At 35.4% G+C, this 17988-nt stretch overlaps 1 pseudogene across 1 annotated transcript; it reads right to left on the reverse strand.

Annotated features, from left to right (window-relative positions):
* Nucleotides 1–4376: 4376 nt before the first annotated feature.
* Nucleotides 4377–8662, reverse strand: LOC149539428 (pentatricopeptide repeat-containing protein At1g08070, chloroplastic pseudogene; annotated as a pseudogene). Its single transcript, XR_016356232.1, has one exon. The product of XR_016356232.1 is annotated as a pentatricopeptide repeat-containing protein At1g08070, chloroplastic pseudogene (transcript).
* Nucleotides 8663–17988: the final 9326 nt, after the last annotated feature.

Consider the following 17988-nt stretch of genomic DNA (forward strand, 5'->3'; position numbering starts at 1 on the left):
TGACTATTTAACATTTTTAGATTAGGAGTCAAGCCTTAATATGTGATGTTTAATGCATCCACTCTTAATGTGATAATATTAACTTAAAAATGATAGTAAGCAAGGGGATCAAAGGAAACAGGAAAGATAATAATGGGAGAGAGAAGGTGAAAATGTTAAGATGGAAGCTATAGAAAATTTCAAAAAAGATTCCTTAACCTAGCAAGCATTACCACTGAATTATACAGGTTCTCCATTTTTCTACCTTACTTCCATCTTTATTATGTGCATATTTTTCTTGGAAATATAATGTTCATATGAAAATGATAAAATATAGAATGCTCAATTTTATCTCCTTTGAATGTGATAGGTCATAGTTATTGTCCTTTAAATGCTAAAATGAAACATAACATGATTATAGTTTATAAAAAATTCTTATCCATGCATGCCTATTGAAGATTTCTTTAGCACATTATCTTCTTCCTAATATAGGAGAGTTACGGTGGGTATTCCTATTCTTTATCACTTTTCTTCCTTTCTTTTGGTATGTGTCAAATCGTAGAGGAAGAACTAGTTTTCTTTTAGAGTCTTCCTTCTAGTACCATTCTTGATATTGGACTACAATTTAACTACACTTCCTATAACATCTTTTGAAATAGAAGAAAAGTAGGAATAGTGTTATGCATGCTTAACTGCAACTAATTATTTTAAACTAGTGATAGGCCATAGTTGTCTAGGATGTTATTATCGGTCATTTGTCATCTCTTTTATGAATAACTATGGTGTCTTTATCCATGTACACCATGTCCTCCTTAGCACTTGTATCTTTGCAATCAGTTGTTATCGAGGCACTAAGATGTTATTAATGGACCACAAGTGGATGTTAATCCATTATGCTGGAAATCTTCCTATGATGTGTCATTTTCTTCTCAATGTGATTGAAGTACAAATCCTTGAGGAATCATTTCCTTATGATATGTTGACATAATAACCCATCCAAAATAACCTTAGACATAATAACCCTACCATAATAACCCAAGGACAAAATAACCCGTGGTCATTTTGGATCAAGCTAGTAAACTAGAAATGACATAAAATAAGTTAGTGTGTTAGAATTTAGATCATGTAAAAGGAATTAAGATAAAATAAGGGATTGTGAGGCACCATATAGGCTAGTTAGGCCATTTTTAGAAGATATGTCCATTATATATCCCTAAAATAGGCAAAGACCTTAATAATACAATTTACAATAGAAGGGGAAAGCTTATTTTTCATGATAGAAAATGATGTGAACTATTTATTATTACTAGGAGATTATTGATTATTTCAAAGACATGTGGATTGTCAAACTAACTAGAAGAGGCAAGGGATAATCACCCAAGTTTCTGACTATAATGTGAAATTGTTATTCAAATACTCAAGATGATATTCCAAAAATTAATAATACTATTGAATGATGACATGAAGGATTTAGTAAATTGTCTTACGCATCACACAACTTAGTCCAAAAATTTATCAAAGCATTAAAAATGAATCTAGGGTTTCCAAGAGGATAAAATAGAGAAATATAGGGCTTGGTTTATTATGTCCATGGACTATTATGTTAGTTGGCTTGGTTTATTATGACCTTGGGTTATTTTGTCCTTGGGTTATTGTAGTCGGGTTATTTTGTCCAAGGTGATTTTGGTCGGGTTATTATGTCCTACAACAATGAATTATAATCTTATATTGTCTTTTAGTTATCTTTTGCACCAAGATTGTACATGTTGTCTATCAACAACAAACGTTTGATGATATTAGGTATTTGGGTACATTTTTAGATGGGAAAATCCTTTCTTGGTGAAACTTATGCACAGTGTCCAATTGATGTTACTGGCATCCAATCAATTGATATATCATTTAGGGTAGGAGTAACATATGTAGTATCTATATATCTCTAGATATTGTGCTCTTGTTTAGCCTTCAATGTTGATTGTTTTGGATTAAGGTAAAAGGAGTTTACAGGGACCCGAGACCCAAAAATTTCAAATTACAAATATTTAAACAATAATGTCCAAAATTACAACTATGTTGGCAAGAGATAAAACATTGAAATTTCTAGCATCCTAAAACTAGAGACCATCACATAAGTAAAAAACCAACAAATAGACCAAACCAAGCAAAGAAAAACACTAAAAACAAACAAAGACCCAGAACTAAGTCAACTCCAACTCCCTTAGGGGCTTGGCCTCCTAGATCTCAGCTACCTTCGGGTCCTCCTCCATGTTCTTCGGCATTCTAGTCGCTTTGTTCCTATTTAGCTTTCCCCTTTATTGTTTTACCTATCCCTCCCACTTCTTCCTCCTGATGTCTTTTGTCCTCTCTAGTCAAGTCCACCCTGATCTTGATGCCCTCTATATCCACTTTTGCCTTTACCAATAATTAGCTTCTAAGCCAACTCTTGAATTTTGGAGTTGTTATCCCCAATAACTTTCTTCAGTTCCTATATTTGTCCTACAATGCCTTCTTCAAGCTTTATCCTAGCGTCAGTTTCTTTATGCAAGTCTTTATCAAGTTTTCTAATCGCCTCTTTCATGACTTTAATTTCATTGATAACCCAACTATCAAAAGCAATTGACGCCTCTTTTTTATCCTTAACCCTACCAATGTTGTTTGGAACATCCTGGTTAGGAGTAGAAACAATGTCTTCATTTTCCTACACATTTTCTCCACAAGCTCCTCTTTAGACTCTAACATTGAATACCCAACAATGTTCCTAATAGGAGAATCAACCCTATCAATCTTCTTGTATTTTCCTTCATCTCGAGTAAGAGTCTCCTTGTTCACATCTTTAGTGGTATCCTTGTCTTTAGGGGAGACAGAGGTGTTTTTAATTCTTTTGATAGGAGGGGAATCATCACTTTCTGCCCCTATTTCATTCCTTCACCTTCTTCACCCCACAGATCTTCAGAGTCCCTATCCTCCTAAGTGTCCATAACTTGTATCCATCCCTAAATCATCACTCTTTGCATCTTTTTTCTTCTTGCTGGCAAAAGATTTGCTTTTGCTCCCAGACCCACTTTCAAGTTTCATTTTAGGCCTTTAATGTTGATTGTTATTGTTAAATGATGTCTCATTTGCCTTGGAAGGATATGACATCTAATATTTAGTTTTGTCTGTCTTTACTTATATATTTTACATTTGTTTGAATGAGAAAATCTTTATTGATATTGAGATGGAACTAAATATTCTTCCATCAATTAAGCAATACTTTGTTCTTTGAGGATTCATTAAACATTGTGAAGTCATGAGGTACTACATATTAAAAGAGATGAATTTATTAACGAATGTTTTGTAATCATTCATAAAGTTATTTTATGATGCATGTTTTTCATATTAACACATTCTACATTCACATGTCAAAATAGAATTTGATTCTTGATGTGTTCTCTCTCAATTGGTCAAATCATCTCTCTATTGCCTTGAAATGAATCTTGTGTATACACTGTCTATTAGAAGATAACATGACTTTCTTGCCTTTTTTCAAATCCTTTTGAGGGAGATAATTCTTGAGATTATATCACTGCATTGTTTGAGCATAGATTTATAATTTGATTGCTTCACAATTCCATTACTCCACTTAGTTTTTCTTATTTAGACTTCATGGATGTTGGGTTGGGTATCTTTAATGTCGGGAAATATTCTTGGGAAACTCAACTGATTTGTGGTACAGTGGAAAAGTACTCCTCCAATATTCTCGCCCTTCTTGTTTGCTTGAGTAAGTGTTTGGTGCTCTTGTCCAGAATGTCATCGTGTGCAAAACATTGTGTTATTTTTGTAATAGACTTGTGGTCTCTTGGATAGATATTTAGATTAGTTTGTTCATTAATCTAAAACATGGAACCATAGAAAAAGTTTTCAATCAAGTTGATACAAAAAAAATTAGAGAGATATCATCTCATGGAACAATAATTTCAATATTTTCACAAAACCAATCTCACAGGTATGTTGTCAATAAAGAATTTGATGAATCGCCAACTCCGAATGGTCGCTAGAATAATTGCAAACTCCAATTGCATGTTGGATCTATGGTTAACGTATACCTGCGGCTAGGAGAAAGAATGACTCAATAAACCATAGATCTAGAGAGATCCTAATATGAAAGGACGTGAGAAGCAATTGGAAAACCAAACTCCACAATCTTTTCGACATGGTCCTCAATGCTGCGCCAAATCAGGAGCTTCCAACGGGAGTCACCTAAGAAGAAATGATTTCTTTTGTTACAGTGAAATTAAACCTATTTCTGACAAACATGCATATAAAATGTCAAAAAAGCACATAAAAATTTGTAAGTGGATCCCTCAAACAGAAATGTTTTTCCATCGAACAGTAGTTGCAAATCCTTCTTGAAATGAATCTTCTTGATGAAATTGGATTCAAATATATTCAATCAAATGTACACCGTTGGTGTCAAGCGATGTCTTATAACATTTGCTGATACCTTCAGTACTACGTGTGGTATCCATGCATGGAAAATGTGAAGAGTAGCCAGGGCATGTAAAATGTTTGATAAGATCCCTCAAAGAAAAGATACCTCTTTAGCTGTCGGATAGTTTGATATAATGCATTAAATGGAATCCCAAAGAAATAAATGAAGTGATTCCATGATATCCGATGAAATAGCTTCCATTGAAAATTACTCAACAGGTCAGTCCACAACAAAATTGATTGAGAATAGATATGATTTTCTCTACCTTCTCCAGCTTTCCATTCCAACCATTCATGGATTACTGGAAAACTGTTCAAGATCATGCCACTCTATGATATCATAAAGAAGGGCCAATATGCCATCATTAAACATAGGGAGTGAAACATAGCATTTCTATACATCTGATTTTCGAAGTGAAAAGTGTGGTCTTTATCACTGCATGTTTGAAGTCATTATTGTGCAAGCCTATAGTTGCAAGATGCTTTTCTTGGCATCACCAATAATCTCCGCAAGAACATTGCCCTTGTTTGAAATGATGGAACCGGTTTGCATCCCTCACAACAATTTGTCTTGCAACAATCTTGGAGATGAACTTGGTCGCAGTGTGGCAGTCAACACACACTCTAAGGTTTTTGACAACTCTAATAGTTGTTCCAGGGGGTGTGTTCAACAATCCAAATGCAATTGCCAACTTCTCACTATGATGGAGGACAATTAATTCTTTTTCCTCCTCCTCCACATCACTCAGTACATGTTTTGAATCTGAGATATACCCTGCTACCTTCATCTCCCAAGACAATTTCTCTAACTTTGAATAAATTTCTTGTGTCTGTGGGTGTGATCTGTCTCCTACACAGAAAGCGTGCACTGTTTTATGGCCTTCAATCCAACTACACCCAGGACTCTTTTTAATCCCCTTATCTTTCATCAATCTCCTTACCCTTTGAACCTCACACCACCTACCTGCTTCTGCATAGATGTTTGACAGAAGAACGTAAGTTCCGGCATTTTTAGGATTCAGCTCAAAAATAAGAGTTGCTGTAAATATTCCTAACCCTAAATTTTGGTATGCTCTACAGGCACCAAGCAAACATGTCCACACAATCACCACGGGTTGAATTGGAATTTTGATAATTAAGTTCAGAGTTTCTTCAAGATGGCCAGCACGACTAAGAAGGTCAACCATGCATACATAATGATCAATTGTAGGTGCAATGCAATACGAGTCACTCATGCTATTAAAGTATTTACAGCCCTCATCCACAAAACCTACATGGCTGCATGCTAATAAAACACAATCAAAGGTTACATGGTCAGGGTTTATTCCAGAGTGCTTCATTAGTTTGAAGAGTTTTAGAGCGTCCTTACAAAAGCCATTTTGTGCATATCCTGCAATCATAGCATTCCACGAGATCACACTTCTCTGAGGTAATTTGTCAAAGAGTTCACATGATTTGTGCATGCTTCCACATTTGGCATACATATCTATCAGGGAACTTGTAACTACAACATCTGACAAAAACCCACTCTTTATTATGCTTTGATGAATACCCATACCCTGTAACAAAGTTCCCATTTTTGCACAGGCTGGGAGGATACTTGCAAAGGTTGTGCAGTCAGAGTTTACACCTGCTAATTGCATCTGATTAAAAAATCTCAAGGCTTTTTCAACAAATCCATTTTGTGAATATCCTGCAATAATTGCAGTCCATGAGACCACATTTTTTTTAGGCATTTTGTTGAACAGGTAACACGCATTGTGTATTCTTCCACATTTTGCGTACATGTCAATTAAGGCATTTACAACTACCATATTTGACAGAAAACCCCTTTCAATTATGCTTCGATGGATGTTCACACCTTGTTCCAAAGCTCCCACTTTCGTACATACTGGAAGGATGCTGGAAAAGGTTGTGGAGTCTGGCTCTCCACCTGCCAATACTAAATGTTTCAAAGTTTCTAAAGCTTTCTCAGGGAACCCATTTTGTGCATATCCTGCAATCATCGTATTCCATGAGACGGTGTTTTTCTGGGGCATTTCTTTAAAAAGCACTATAGCCTCCTCGAGAAAACCATGTTGGGCATATCCTGCAATAATAGAATTCCATGAGACCACGCTTTTTTCAGGCATTATGTCAAATAATTGACGTGCCTTGCGTAAGCCTCCACACTTTGCATACATATCAATCAAAGCATTTGCAACTGCAACATCTGATAAAATCCCCGTTTCGATTATGTTTTGATGGATGCCCATACTGTTTTCTAACACTCCTAATTTAGCACAAGCTTGCAGGATGCTGACAAAGGTCGTGGAATCTGGCTTTATGCCTGTCATTTGCATTTGCTTGAAATTTTTCAAGGCATCCTGAACATAGCCATTTTGTACATGTCCAGAAATCATTGTAGTCCATGAGATCAGATTTTTTCCAGACGTTTTATCGAATAGTCGATATGCCTTGTGTATGATGCCACATTTTGCATACATATCTACTAGGACATTTGCAACCACAACATCTAACGAAAATTCCATTTCCATTATGCTTCGATGGATATTCATACCGTGTTCTAAAGCCCCCAATTTCGCACAGGCTGGAAGGATGCTGGCAAAGGTTGTGGAGTCTGACTTTACACCAACCAACTGCATCTCTCTAAAAGTTTCCAAGGCTTTTTCAACTAATCCATTTTGTGCATATCCTGCTATCATTGTATTCCACGAAACAACATTTCTTTGAGGCGATTCTTTGAAAAGACCAAAAGCCTCATCAAGAAAACCATTCTGTGCATATCCACCAATCATGGTATTCCATGAGACCACATTTTTATCAGGCATTATGTCAAACAGTTCATATGCCTTGTGTATACTTCTACATTTTGCATACATATCTATCAATGCATTTGTAACTACTACATCATGGGAATATTCACTTTCCAATATTTTTGTATGGATGTTCATTCCCTGTTCCAAAGCTCCCACCTTGCCGCAAGCTGATAGAATACATGCAAAGGTTATGGAGACTGGTGTTACACCTGTCAGTTGCATTTGCTTAAAAGTTTCTAAGGCCTTTTCAACAAACCCATTTTGTGAATATCCTGCAATCATCGCATTCCATGAGACGACATTTCTTTGAGGCATTTCTTCAAAAAGTCTTAAAGCCTCGTCAAGAACACCATTCTGTGCATATCCTGCCACCATTGCAGTCCATGAGATAACATTTTTCCGAGGCATTTTATTAAACAATTCACGCGCCTTGAGTATGCTTCCACATTTTGCATACATATGTACCAGAGCATTTGCAACTATGTCATCTGACAAAGATCCGCTCTCCATTATGCTTTGATGAATGTCCAAACCCTGTTCCAAATCTCTTAGTTTGGCACAGGCTTGGAGTGCGTTGGCAAAGGTGAACTGATCGGGCTGAACACCTACTTTCTGCATGTGACGAAACAATGCTAATGCCTCATGAGGGTGTCCATGTCTTTTATAAGCCGCAATTATCGAATTCCATGAGAAAACATCTCGCTCAGACATTTGATCAAACACATGGCGAGCATCATCCAAACTTCCGCACTTGTCAAACATGTGTATTAGTGTGTTGTGTAAAATTCTGTCGGTGGTAAACTCACATTTCCTCTCATGGATGTGGGAATGAATTTGCTTACCCTCTGCAAGGGCTTTCTTCGAAATACAGGTTTGCAACAGCACAAGATATGTAGAAGAGTTCACTGGGCTGTTATGTGAAGTAAAAAGAATGTGCAGCGCGTCCTTCAACCGCCCTTCTCTACATAATGCTCTGAGATTGAAATTGATATTGATATTGAATTTGGCAGTGGATGGAATTGAGATCGGCATTGCATCATTACACCTGAAGAATTGAAATTGTGCATTGTTATTCAATTTAGATGTACCACAAATGACAGTATTACACTTCCCCCGGGTTTGCCCTCAGAAGTGGTTTTATGGTTCTTAACAGATTTGTTTCTGCCAAGAATAATGACGTTGGTAAAGATCGGACGCGATCGGCAGCGAGCAATGTAGTTTTTCTCTGGCATCTTGAATTTGGGTATTTGTAATTTATTTCACCTAGATAGAAAATGGATATGCTTCAAACATATGCGTTGGACAGCTTCAAATTTCTCTGATTATGAAAACATAGGAGTCAGCTTTTCGTAGCGTTTGGAATTTTTTAAGCGCATTAAGAAAAAACGTTTGACCTGTGATTTCAAAAATATTATGCAGGGAATGAATGATTTTAATATCGTATGTGAGTGTATGGGACCAAACAAGCAGACATTGAGACAAAGGGTGCAACAACAATAAGTCTTTTTAAGACTACTTTTCGACAATGAATATTGATTACTAAATTTGTTGTTTTGTCTTTAGAAAAACTATAGTGCGGAGACGCTTTCTCATGTCAACTTTGGAGGGGAAATAAGCAAAAGTAAATCTAAATATAGAAATGTAGGAAAACGAGAATATGAAAATATAATGCACACAAGGCAAACACAGAAAACCAAAATTACGTGGGAAACTCTTTCAGGAAGAAACCCACCACTAAAAAAGCTTAATCTATTTTGAATTACAGTAAACAAATTACATAACCGATAATGGATTTTTCATACAGGCTCACAGGCTCATTGTGTTACAATCAACTTGATATTCCACCGTTGCAAATCTAATGAAACATGCAACAATTTATACACATTGCAATTTGTTATGAAATCTAGTGTATTAATTGTCAAAAAACAAAACGATTACTGGCACCCTTGGTCACTCATCCATCTGGCCAATCTTCATTTGGACACCACCCTTATGGTGACTCCATAAGCCATATTGTAAATCATTGTACGTCTCCTTTCACTATATGGAGTCTTAACTCCCTCGGGTGACTTGACTTCACTCTCTCGAATGACCATTTCCTTAGTCAGTGACTCTCTTTGGCATTGGACACTCCCTTTGGCATCTAGTCACTCCATTTTGCATCAATCACTTCCTTCGGATAATCTAATGTATGAAGAGTCACCCATACAAAGACCATTGTACGTACAAGTCATTTCCAATAATCTCTCACTTGACGAGGGATTTACTAATATCTGATGGGTTACTTAACAGGGCCATGTATGTCAATGAAACTCTATTGTTCTTACTTTGATACCTCCAATGTATACAACTTGAATTCAGAATCAACAACGTGTACAACTTATAACATATAGTCTCAAGCCTCAAAGCCAATTTGTCACGTATACAACAAGAAGCTCCCACTGCACAAGTAATTTCAATATGATATGAATCCATTCAACAACATCACCATAGTAAGTGTTCATGAACACATATACCTAATCAATCCATGCCAACTCCAAATGCAACATTGCAACATCACTAAGTTTCCACCAAATGATCAATATACTCAATACATAGAAACTAAACCAAGATCAATGTCAAAGTTCCAATCATGGCCTCAAGAACATAAACATGACAGCATGATCTAAAACATCTCAATCAAAGAGATAATATCCTCCAAATGAACATACCATAATCTATACCTTTATCAAAGACTCTATTGAGCCCTCAAGATATCAACATCTTCAATCACATGAAGACTAACATCTCCAAATAGTACTTCAGCAAATGTGAAAAGGTCCTTCTACAACATCGAAATCTCATGCCTTCAATATCTGCAATACCAATTAAGATCAGTCACTACATCATTGCCAACAACTTCCACTAAATCATAGTGTTGAGTTACACACGGCATCATGACAAACATATTCCACATACAGATTGAATTACTCTAACCACTCATCCTTAGAAGACCAATTAGCCAAGCAACATCACTAGCATCTTCATCATCACTCTGAGAAGACTTTGAATCCAAAGAACTCTTCTTCTTCTTCTTCTTCTTCTTCTTCTTCCTCTTCCTCTTCCTCTTCCTCTTCCTCTTCTTCTTTCTTTTGTTCTTCAATCTGTCTCGAATGGTGACAACCTCCTTAGCCACCTCATAGGATTTCCTTCCCATCTCCTCTAACTAAAGTGGAGCAACTACATCATCCATCTTAAACTTTGTAGGTGTACTTTCAATGGCCATCACAAGGTGGTCCCATGAATTAGGCAAAGAACTCAACAATAACATAAACTCTCCTCTTCACTTATGGATATCACTGCCTGAATATATGTCTAATTTGTATCCACTAAGAAATATAAATCGCCATTATACTTATTAACTAAGGATTGAGGAATCCTTGACCTATTCTTCATATTTTGCTTGAATTCTTCAAAGTACTCATCCATTACCTTCTCAAATTTGTCTTCCAATTGCTTAATGAATTCATCAATTTTTTGAGTGACTAACTTCTTATTCAAGTGACATTACCAATGGTAGGAAAAGAACTTTGTACATAAAAGAATATACAAACAAGTGGTCAACCAAACTTATAAATAATGTTCTTTACTTTTTTTATGCTCCCCAAATTCTCAACCAATTGTGTCAACTGCAAGTCGATAAGGTCATGGTTGTGTTCTTTCTTTACAATTTTTCATGCAATGTCACTTGCAACACAAGGAACACTATCCAATTGGCTAGGCTGATAAAATTTATGAGCTATAACCCTTATAGAAAACTCAATCTTGGCATTAGTAATAGTGGAAATAGTCATTCCACGTTTTTTCCATACTGCCAATGTGTTAGCCTCAATCACATCCTTGCTCTAGCAATGAATTGTCTTAACCTTGTCTATAACAAGGTATCTAGTGACTCAGTGAACAATTTGTCTTGTGATCTTAATCAGTCCACCTTCCAACCATATCTTCATGTCTTGAATTTGACTCAAAACAATCTTTAATCCATTCAATTTTGAAAATCGTAGGAAAATTTAGGGCATGAGTTAACCCTTTCTTGGTAATGTGTTTGTGTTATTCCTTCAATTTTCCATCAACACACAACTTCTCATGAGCATTCCTTAACTCAAAATCCCCTACCTCATCAATTTTACACATGTAACAGGATCTCACATCGTGAATCAAGATGACTCTTGGCAAGATCGAGGGTAAGGCACAAAATGTATCCCCCTTCACTGCAATCTCTAGATTAGCTTTGAACTTAGGTGGATTAACAACTTCATTTCTTAATAGTTCAACTCTACTAACCTTTGATTCAATCTTCTTTTCTATTGCAGACAACTTGGATATCATTATATCACTTAGGGTTTAAAATTATGCTTTACTCGATCGCAACTCAAGTCTTGTAAACCTTCTCACAATGCTGGTGACATGCAATAAATCTTCACAAACTCACACAAATTTGCTCAAAAATCACTTGGGTTCTATATGCTCTTGAAAACTTGAATGCAAAGTGACCAGAATGATTGACAAAATTTGCTAAATATATCAAAAATAATAATTTAGGTCCTCATTAATGCTTTGTACATAAAGTGGGTGCAATACAAGTTGTCTCGGCTAATACTACAAAACTCAGTAGTAAAACTTCAAAACTCCTTCACTTTGATCAATACCACAACTCAGTCTTTACTGACAATTTTTCTCAGCTATTTGACATTTTTTTAACTTCAATACTAGCACTCGACCATCTCTAACTTTTCAACTCAGCATCCAAATACATTTATTACAAATTTGTCCTTATGCATCTAATATTATGTTGATTTGGACTTTTATGCTTTCAATATTAGGAATTGATGTACGATTTAACAATTTGAAATATAGCTCCACACATACCTCTTTATCTCAATTTGTGGTGTTTGAATCACCTGATCCATTGAATTGGGTGATCACAACTCCATCATTTGCAATGTTGCTTCCATCATATTTCTTCTTCCAAGATTGATTCATCTGGCTTCTCACTTCTTTACCTTCAAATTTTTCTTTTCCTTTGTGTTTTCATCATTGGGTGTCGATGCTTGGTTCCTACATTGTCTTCTTAAGTGAGTGATCTTTTGACAATGAAAGTATACTAGACCAAATTTCTTCAAATTTTTGGATCTTCCTTTGAGATGTACCTCTGCACAATTTAGTGCAATATGTCCATACTTTCCACATAACTAACATGTGACCCAAATATTGCAATCTCAATTTATTGCATTAACTTGCCTAGTTACATTGCCTTGACCTTTGGTGTCCAACTATGTTTTACATTAGATATGCAATCTTGTGCCTTGTGACCATACTTTTGACATGTCTAGCAATAACCCTCCAATCTAGATGTAGTTGGTGTCTTATTGGTCTTTGATCTACACTCGTATGCTTAATGTCCATGCTTGTTGCAATTAAAGCAATAACCATTAAATTTTGGCTTATGATTGGACTTACCAATTTTTCTCTTGCAAACATTTGTTGTATGACCTGGTTTTCTAGAGTGATAGCATGTAGGCTTCCTATTCTTTGGTTTTGAATTTCTTTGTTCTCCATACTTTGATGACTCTCCTTGCTCAGCAGATGATATGAACTCGATATAACCTAATCCAGTAGTATCATGAGGTCTTATTTGTTCTCTTAATTATTCATCAAGTTGTCTCATAGCCTCTCTAGGTTTGTTCATTCTTTCAAAGATTTCATTTTCAGCTCTCAATTCACTTTTTAGTTGATTATTCTCTAATCTCATATTTGCAATCTCTTCCACCTTGGTAGCAATTTCATAATTGACACTCGATAATTGATTAACCATGTCAAATTGATTGTGTGTCAGCCTTTGTACTTCATTAATCCTTTCATCAAGTCATGTATCCATATGTCTCTTATCTTCATCATTCATTGTCTTATCTTCTTCATCCTTTTTCTTTTGTTTAATGGTTTTACATAGCCTTACTGGGTGTATTTCATGTTCTCTCTTCAATGCTCTTATTTCTTCATTTAGAATGTTGTTCATCTCCAATAGATCTTCTATTTTTGCATCAATTTTAGTGGATTTGTCTTCATTGCACATGTCTTCAATTTTTTCTTCCCATTATTGTGTGTCATTTTGTTGGATTTCCATCTCCTTCCTTATTTTCAAGGATTGCTTCAGTTCCTCTTTTGTAGCCTTAACTTGTTCCAATGCAATCTACAAATCAAGATTTTGATTCTCAACCACCTTTCCCAATTTGTAGGCTTCCATCTCTAAAGTAATTGACTCTCAACTGGTTAGACTTCTTTCTTAAAGAACTAAGCTCTCATGCCAATTCTTGAAAATCTAATGGGAAAGTAAAATGTTGAGAGGAGGATGAATCTAGATCTCCAAAACTTTTACCACTTTGAAATTAAACCATGTTAAACTTAATTCACCATTCACCACACTAATTTTAATCATGTTTTATCATATATACCATCTATTTGCATGATTAAATCACATAAACATGTAATCAACATATCACACAAGATTTGATAATGCAAAAACCCTCCAAGGTGAAGGTAAAACTGCAGTGAGGATGACACCCACAAAATCTTCACCACCGCAATAAGAAAGTGTCTGTTAGGGCTACAATTTGATCATTTTTGATAATCTACCATGTGAGGGGTATGCTCTGTTAAAAGCTTACAAGACTTTAAGTCTATCTTGACTAAAAGATTTAAACTTCACAATCAAGTGAGTACTTTATTAAGGTATTTACAATAGGCCTATTGAGACCACTTTATCAAGAGATCCATCTAATACACTTGTTAGAATATAACAGTACCCTGACCCTTTAGTTTGCACTAAGATGTTGATAACATATCTTCTCTATTCAAGCTGTAATCACCTCTTTGTGACTAATTTGCAATATCTCCTAGTACATTGCTCGATGGCCTTACTTCACAACTTGTTGATTCTCCTTCATCTTCACATACACACATAGCTTCAATTCATAACAACAATTTATGTCTTGAAACCCTTCTTTTATAACCATCTCATGAAGCTTCTAAATCACAATCAATGATCCACAATCATCCTCTTTCCTACTTGCCATTTTCAATTTTATGATTGGTTTATCACACTACATAGGGATTAATGATGCATAATCACAGGCATAATTACTTCCTTAGTTAGCTCCTCAAACTTAGAAACATGATTCGTGCTCAACAAAATGCTTTATCTAAGATTTTGTGTCATTCCAAACTAATTAACTCAAAATATATAACTCAACACTTGTAATTCCTAATGCTCAGTTGTGCTTGTTTCTTCATGTTGTCCCTCGGCATGAACTATGTTCAACTTAAAATTGAACTACTCAACTCATATAGCCCTCATCTTATATTTTGTATTTCCCTCTAGATAGCTTGGCAACAAATGAAATGCTAAAAAACTATTGATGTACTCAACAACTATGTCTATCGCGGCACATACTAAACTTTTATACTTATGCTCTTTATAGCTTCACCTTAATAGTGGCTTGGTCGCAATGTTGACCGACGAAATCTACCTAGTAAATGACTAAGTTTTTTGCACTAATTGACAATACTAAGATTTCCTTTAGGGTCAACACAACCAACATGCAGAGCATGCAAAGAAAGAAGGATCACCATGCAAATTGTAATTGGTCCACGTGTCGGGGCCTTTGAAATGCATGGAGGCCACAATATTAGATAAAAGGAAGTATGTGATTTCGATAAGGGATATTTGGATTACATATACTATCACATAAATAAGGCATGCTAAATAAGAGAATGGCACATTAAGTTTATTTCATACTCCACCCTATATTTGTACATAGGGTTTGAAGAAGTCAAAACGAAGTTGGTAGTAAGTATTAATGCATCTATTTATTACTAGACTCCTATGTGAATATGATATTTAAGTGAATATATATTGGAGATTGGTTATAATCAATTATTAAATATAATTAGTATAATAGATTGCTAAATATGGGTTATTCATTATTTGAATAGGAATTTATTAATCATAGTTAGTTATTTAATAAGGAAATAATATGTTTGAGAGACATAGATTTAAATATGTACATAAATTATTGAATATATATTACACACATTCAAAGTATATATTAATCTATATTATACCTGAAGGATCTAATATTATTATATTAAATTATATTTAGTAAAGATGTGTGAATAATATTGCTAGTAATTCATGGCTGAATTCATAAGAACTATTGTGTTAGCCATGTTGTTGATAGGGAGTGTGCATAGAGGGAGGAGTAAATTGGTCATGTTGGGGAAAGAGAATCCCAATATGGATAAAAAAATATGAGGGAGCCCCAAGTTGAGAATGTCCAAAACCAAGTAGCACTAAATCTACCATCCATAATGGGGTCTTATACATAGGGAATATGGGTTATATCTAGAATTGCTAATAGTATTAAATGATGTTATATATGCTCAATATAATTAAGAATCAAACTAAAAAGATTTTTGTTTCTAAGATTATTTTTAATCCACTTAGTAGAAAGGGTCATCACAAAGAGAGTTCAAATTGAAAACATAGAAAATGTACCCATATTGTGTAGGGTTTACATATTTAGCATAATATATGAATTGTAACCATGTTATATGGTTTAGATATTTATCAAACCATAGGAACTTGATGTACTTTAGGTCTTCCCAGTTTTGAGCTCTTAAGTGAATGGTAATCCAATGAAAAATATGTCAAGTCAAGTCTAGAGTGCCATTAGGATGGCATTTCTTCTCATCTACCCTTGTGAGCCTACCCATGAGAGAAATTGAGCAAGTCAAGCACTATCAGTCAGCTAGGTGATTCTAGGATGGGTGGGAAAGTGTCAAGATTATACTAAGATGATAAGAAAGCTAAATGAGCTTTGTCGATACATTTATCCATACTCAAATTTTTCTTGAAGTGAAGAACTAGTTTTCTGTGCATCAGAGGAAAAGATTCCATGAAGATCTAGAGCTAGAGCACTGAAGAAGAAACCAGTTGAATGAAGAGATCGTGGAAAGCATAGACAAAAGTTGGTGATGCATTTTGGGTCATTGATGTGATTAGACCAACAATCCAAATCAAATCGTGATCGGCCACATTGGGAGGAAGAAAAATCAAATAAGTGAGGATTTGTGTGACTAAGTATTGAAGAGTCAAATCCCCAATCATAAAGATCCATGTGGTGGCAGACCAAGTGAAGTGGCTAAGAGATTGAATCCAATGGCCCTCAATTTACTACTTTAGCCAAATGCAAACTCTTTGATCTTCATGGCGTAGCGCGAGTCGTAGATCTCCTTCCACCTAGTAAGTTACGGGCCCAGTTCATGAATTCATCATGCTCATCCAAAAAAGCTAAGATCAACAACTCCAAATGAATTTTGAGCTGATTTTGGGAAATATTCATCTTGTATTCACATATTCTCTAGAAAGAGGACATGTGGCATACTTGACGTAACATCTATTATGGCATCGACATCCTTAACAAGTGTTACACATCGTTCGATCAACAAGGATCGAATGGCCCTAGTCATGTTTCAGGCCTAAATGTTGAAGGACAAATTTTTATGGAGAAAATCTCCAAAAAAATGACATTTGTCCACACTCACATCCATTTTGGGCCAAAAATTAAAAGGATCAAAATTGAATTGTAAATAGAAACCGTAGATTCAGATTATAAAGGCAAAGAGCTTGTGTGATTGTGGTCGCAAAATCAACGGCGGTCACAAAGTAGTTGAATAGATAAATGTGTGGACCCAAAGCAAATAGAGTAATGCCATATGGGGGTACAAACCTAGCTTATTAACATGCAATTTTCAGTCAAAGCATGAAGACTCAATCGTGATCATTGACCTAGACTTATTATGGTCATCCATTTTATCAGTGTAGGAAGGATAAAGTTAAAGGCCCAGTCAAAGTTTAAAGACCAATCTTGATCATCAATTTGGTAACTAAAGATGGTACATTGATGATAGAGATTTAAACTCAAAGAAATAGTTAGAAATATGAAATGGAAAAGGAGGCGCAAAGCATTTTGTTGAACCAGTAAAGAAAAATGAAGCATTTCGAGCACATTCCAAAATGGAAGTGAACTAAAAAATCCATGGAGGATGCTAGAGGTTAATAAGGAATACCAAACTATCAAATCTAGAGTCAGGAACGTTACCAAAACCATGTGATGATGCCAAATTATCAAGGTTTTGAGGGTTTCTAACCATTTCTACTTGCGTTCTCTGATGTATTGAATTATAACTGGTGATTAATGATTCCTAAGTGATTCAAGTGCTTTGCATGGTAATCATGAAATTTAACTGGCTAGTTCTAAAGGGCCTATAAATGTAAATTTTTGAGAAGTAAATAAGATTGGAAATTTTATGTGCAATCTTCTCCCAATAGCTAGGACTATTGAGTGAGACTCAAAGTTGTAGAGAGAGGGTTGATTTATGAAAGGGTTGGGAATCGTTTAAGTCTTGATAGCTTATAACAGTAAGCAGTTCTCATGACTGATTGTCACTTTGATTCTTTCATTGTCACCTTACTGTAGAGCCAGGCCTATTAGTTTGTTTGAGGATTGGAATGTGAACTAGTTGGGAAGTCACTGATAGTGGTTTTCACATGGACTGTGATCCATTTAGGTCGTCCCCCATTCCAATTTTCATTGTGTTTGCATTTAGTTAGTTTAGATGCATG

This window comes from Cupressus sempervirens, chromosome 9, assembly GCF_028749045.1.
Source record: "Cupressus sempervirens isolate cs-2001-9-10 chromosome 9, ASM2874904v1, whole genome shotgun sequence".
Classification (NCBI taxonomy): domain Eukaryota; kingdom Viridiplantae; phylum Streptophyta; class Pinopsida; order Cupressales; family Cupressaceae; genus Cupressus; species Cupressus sempervirens.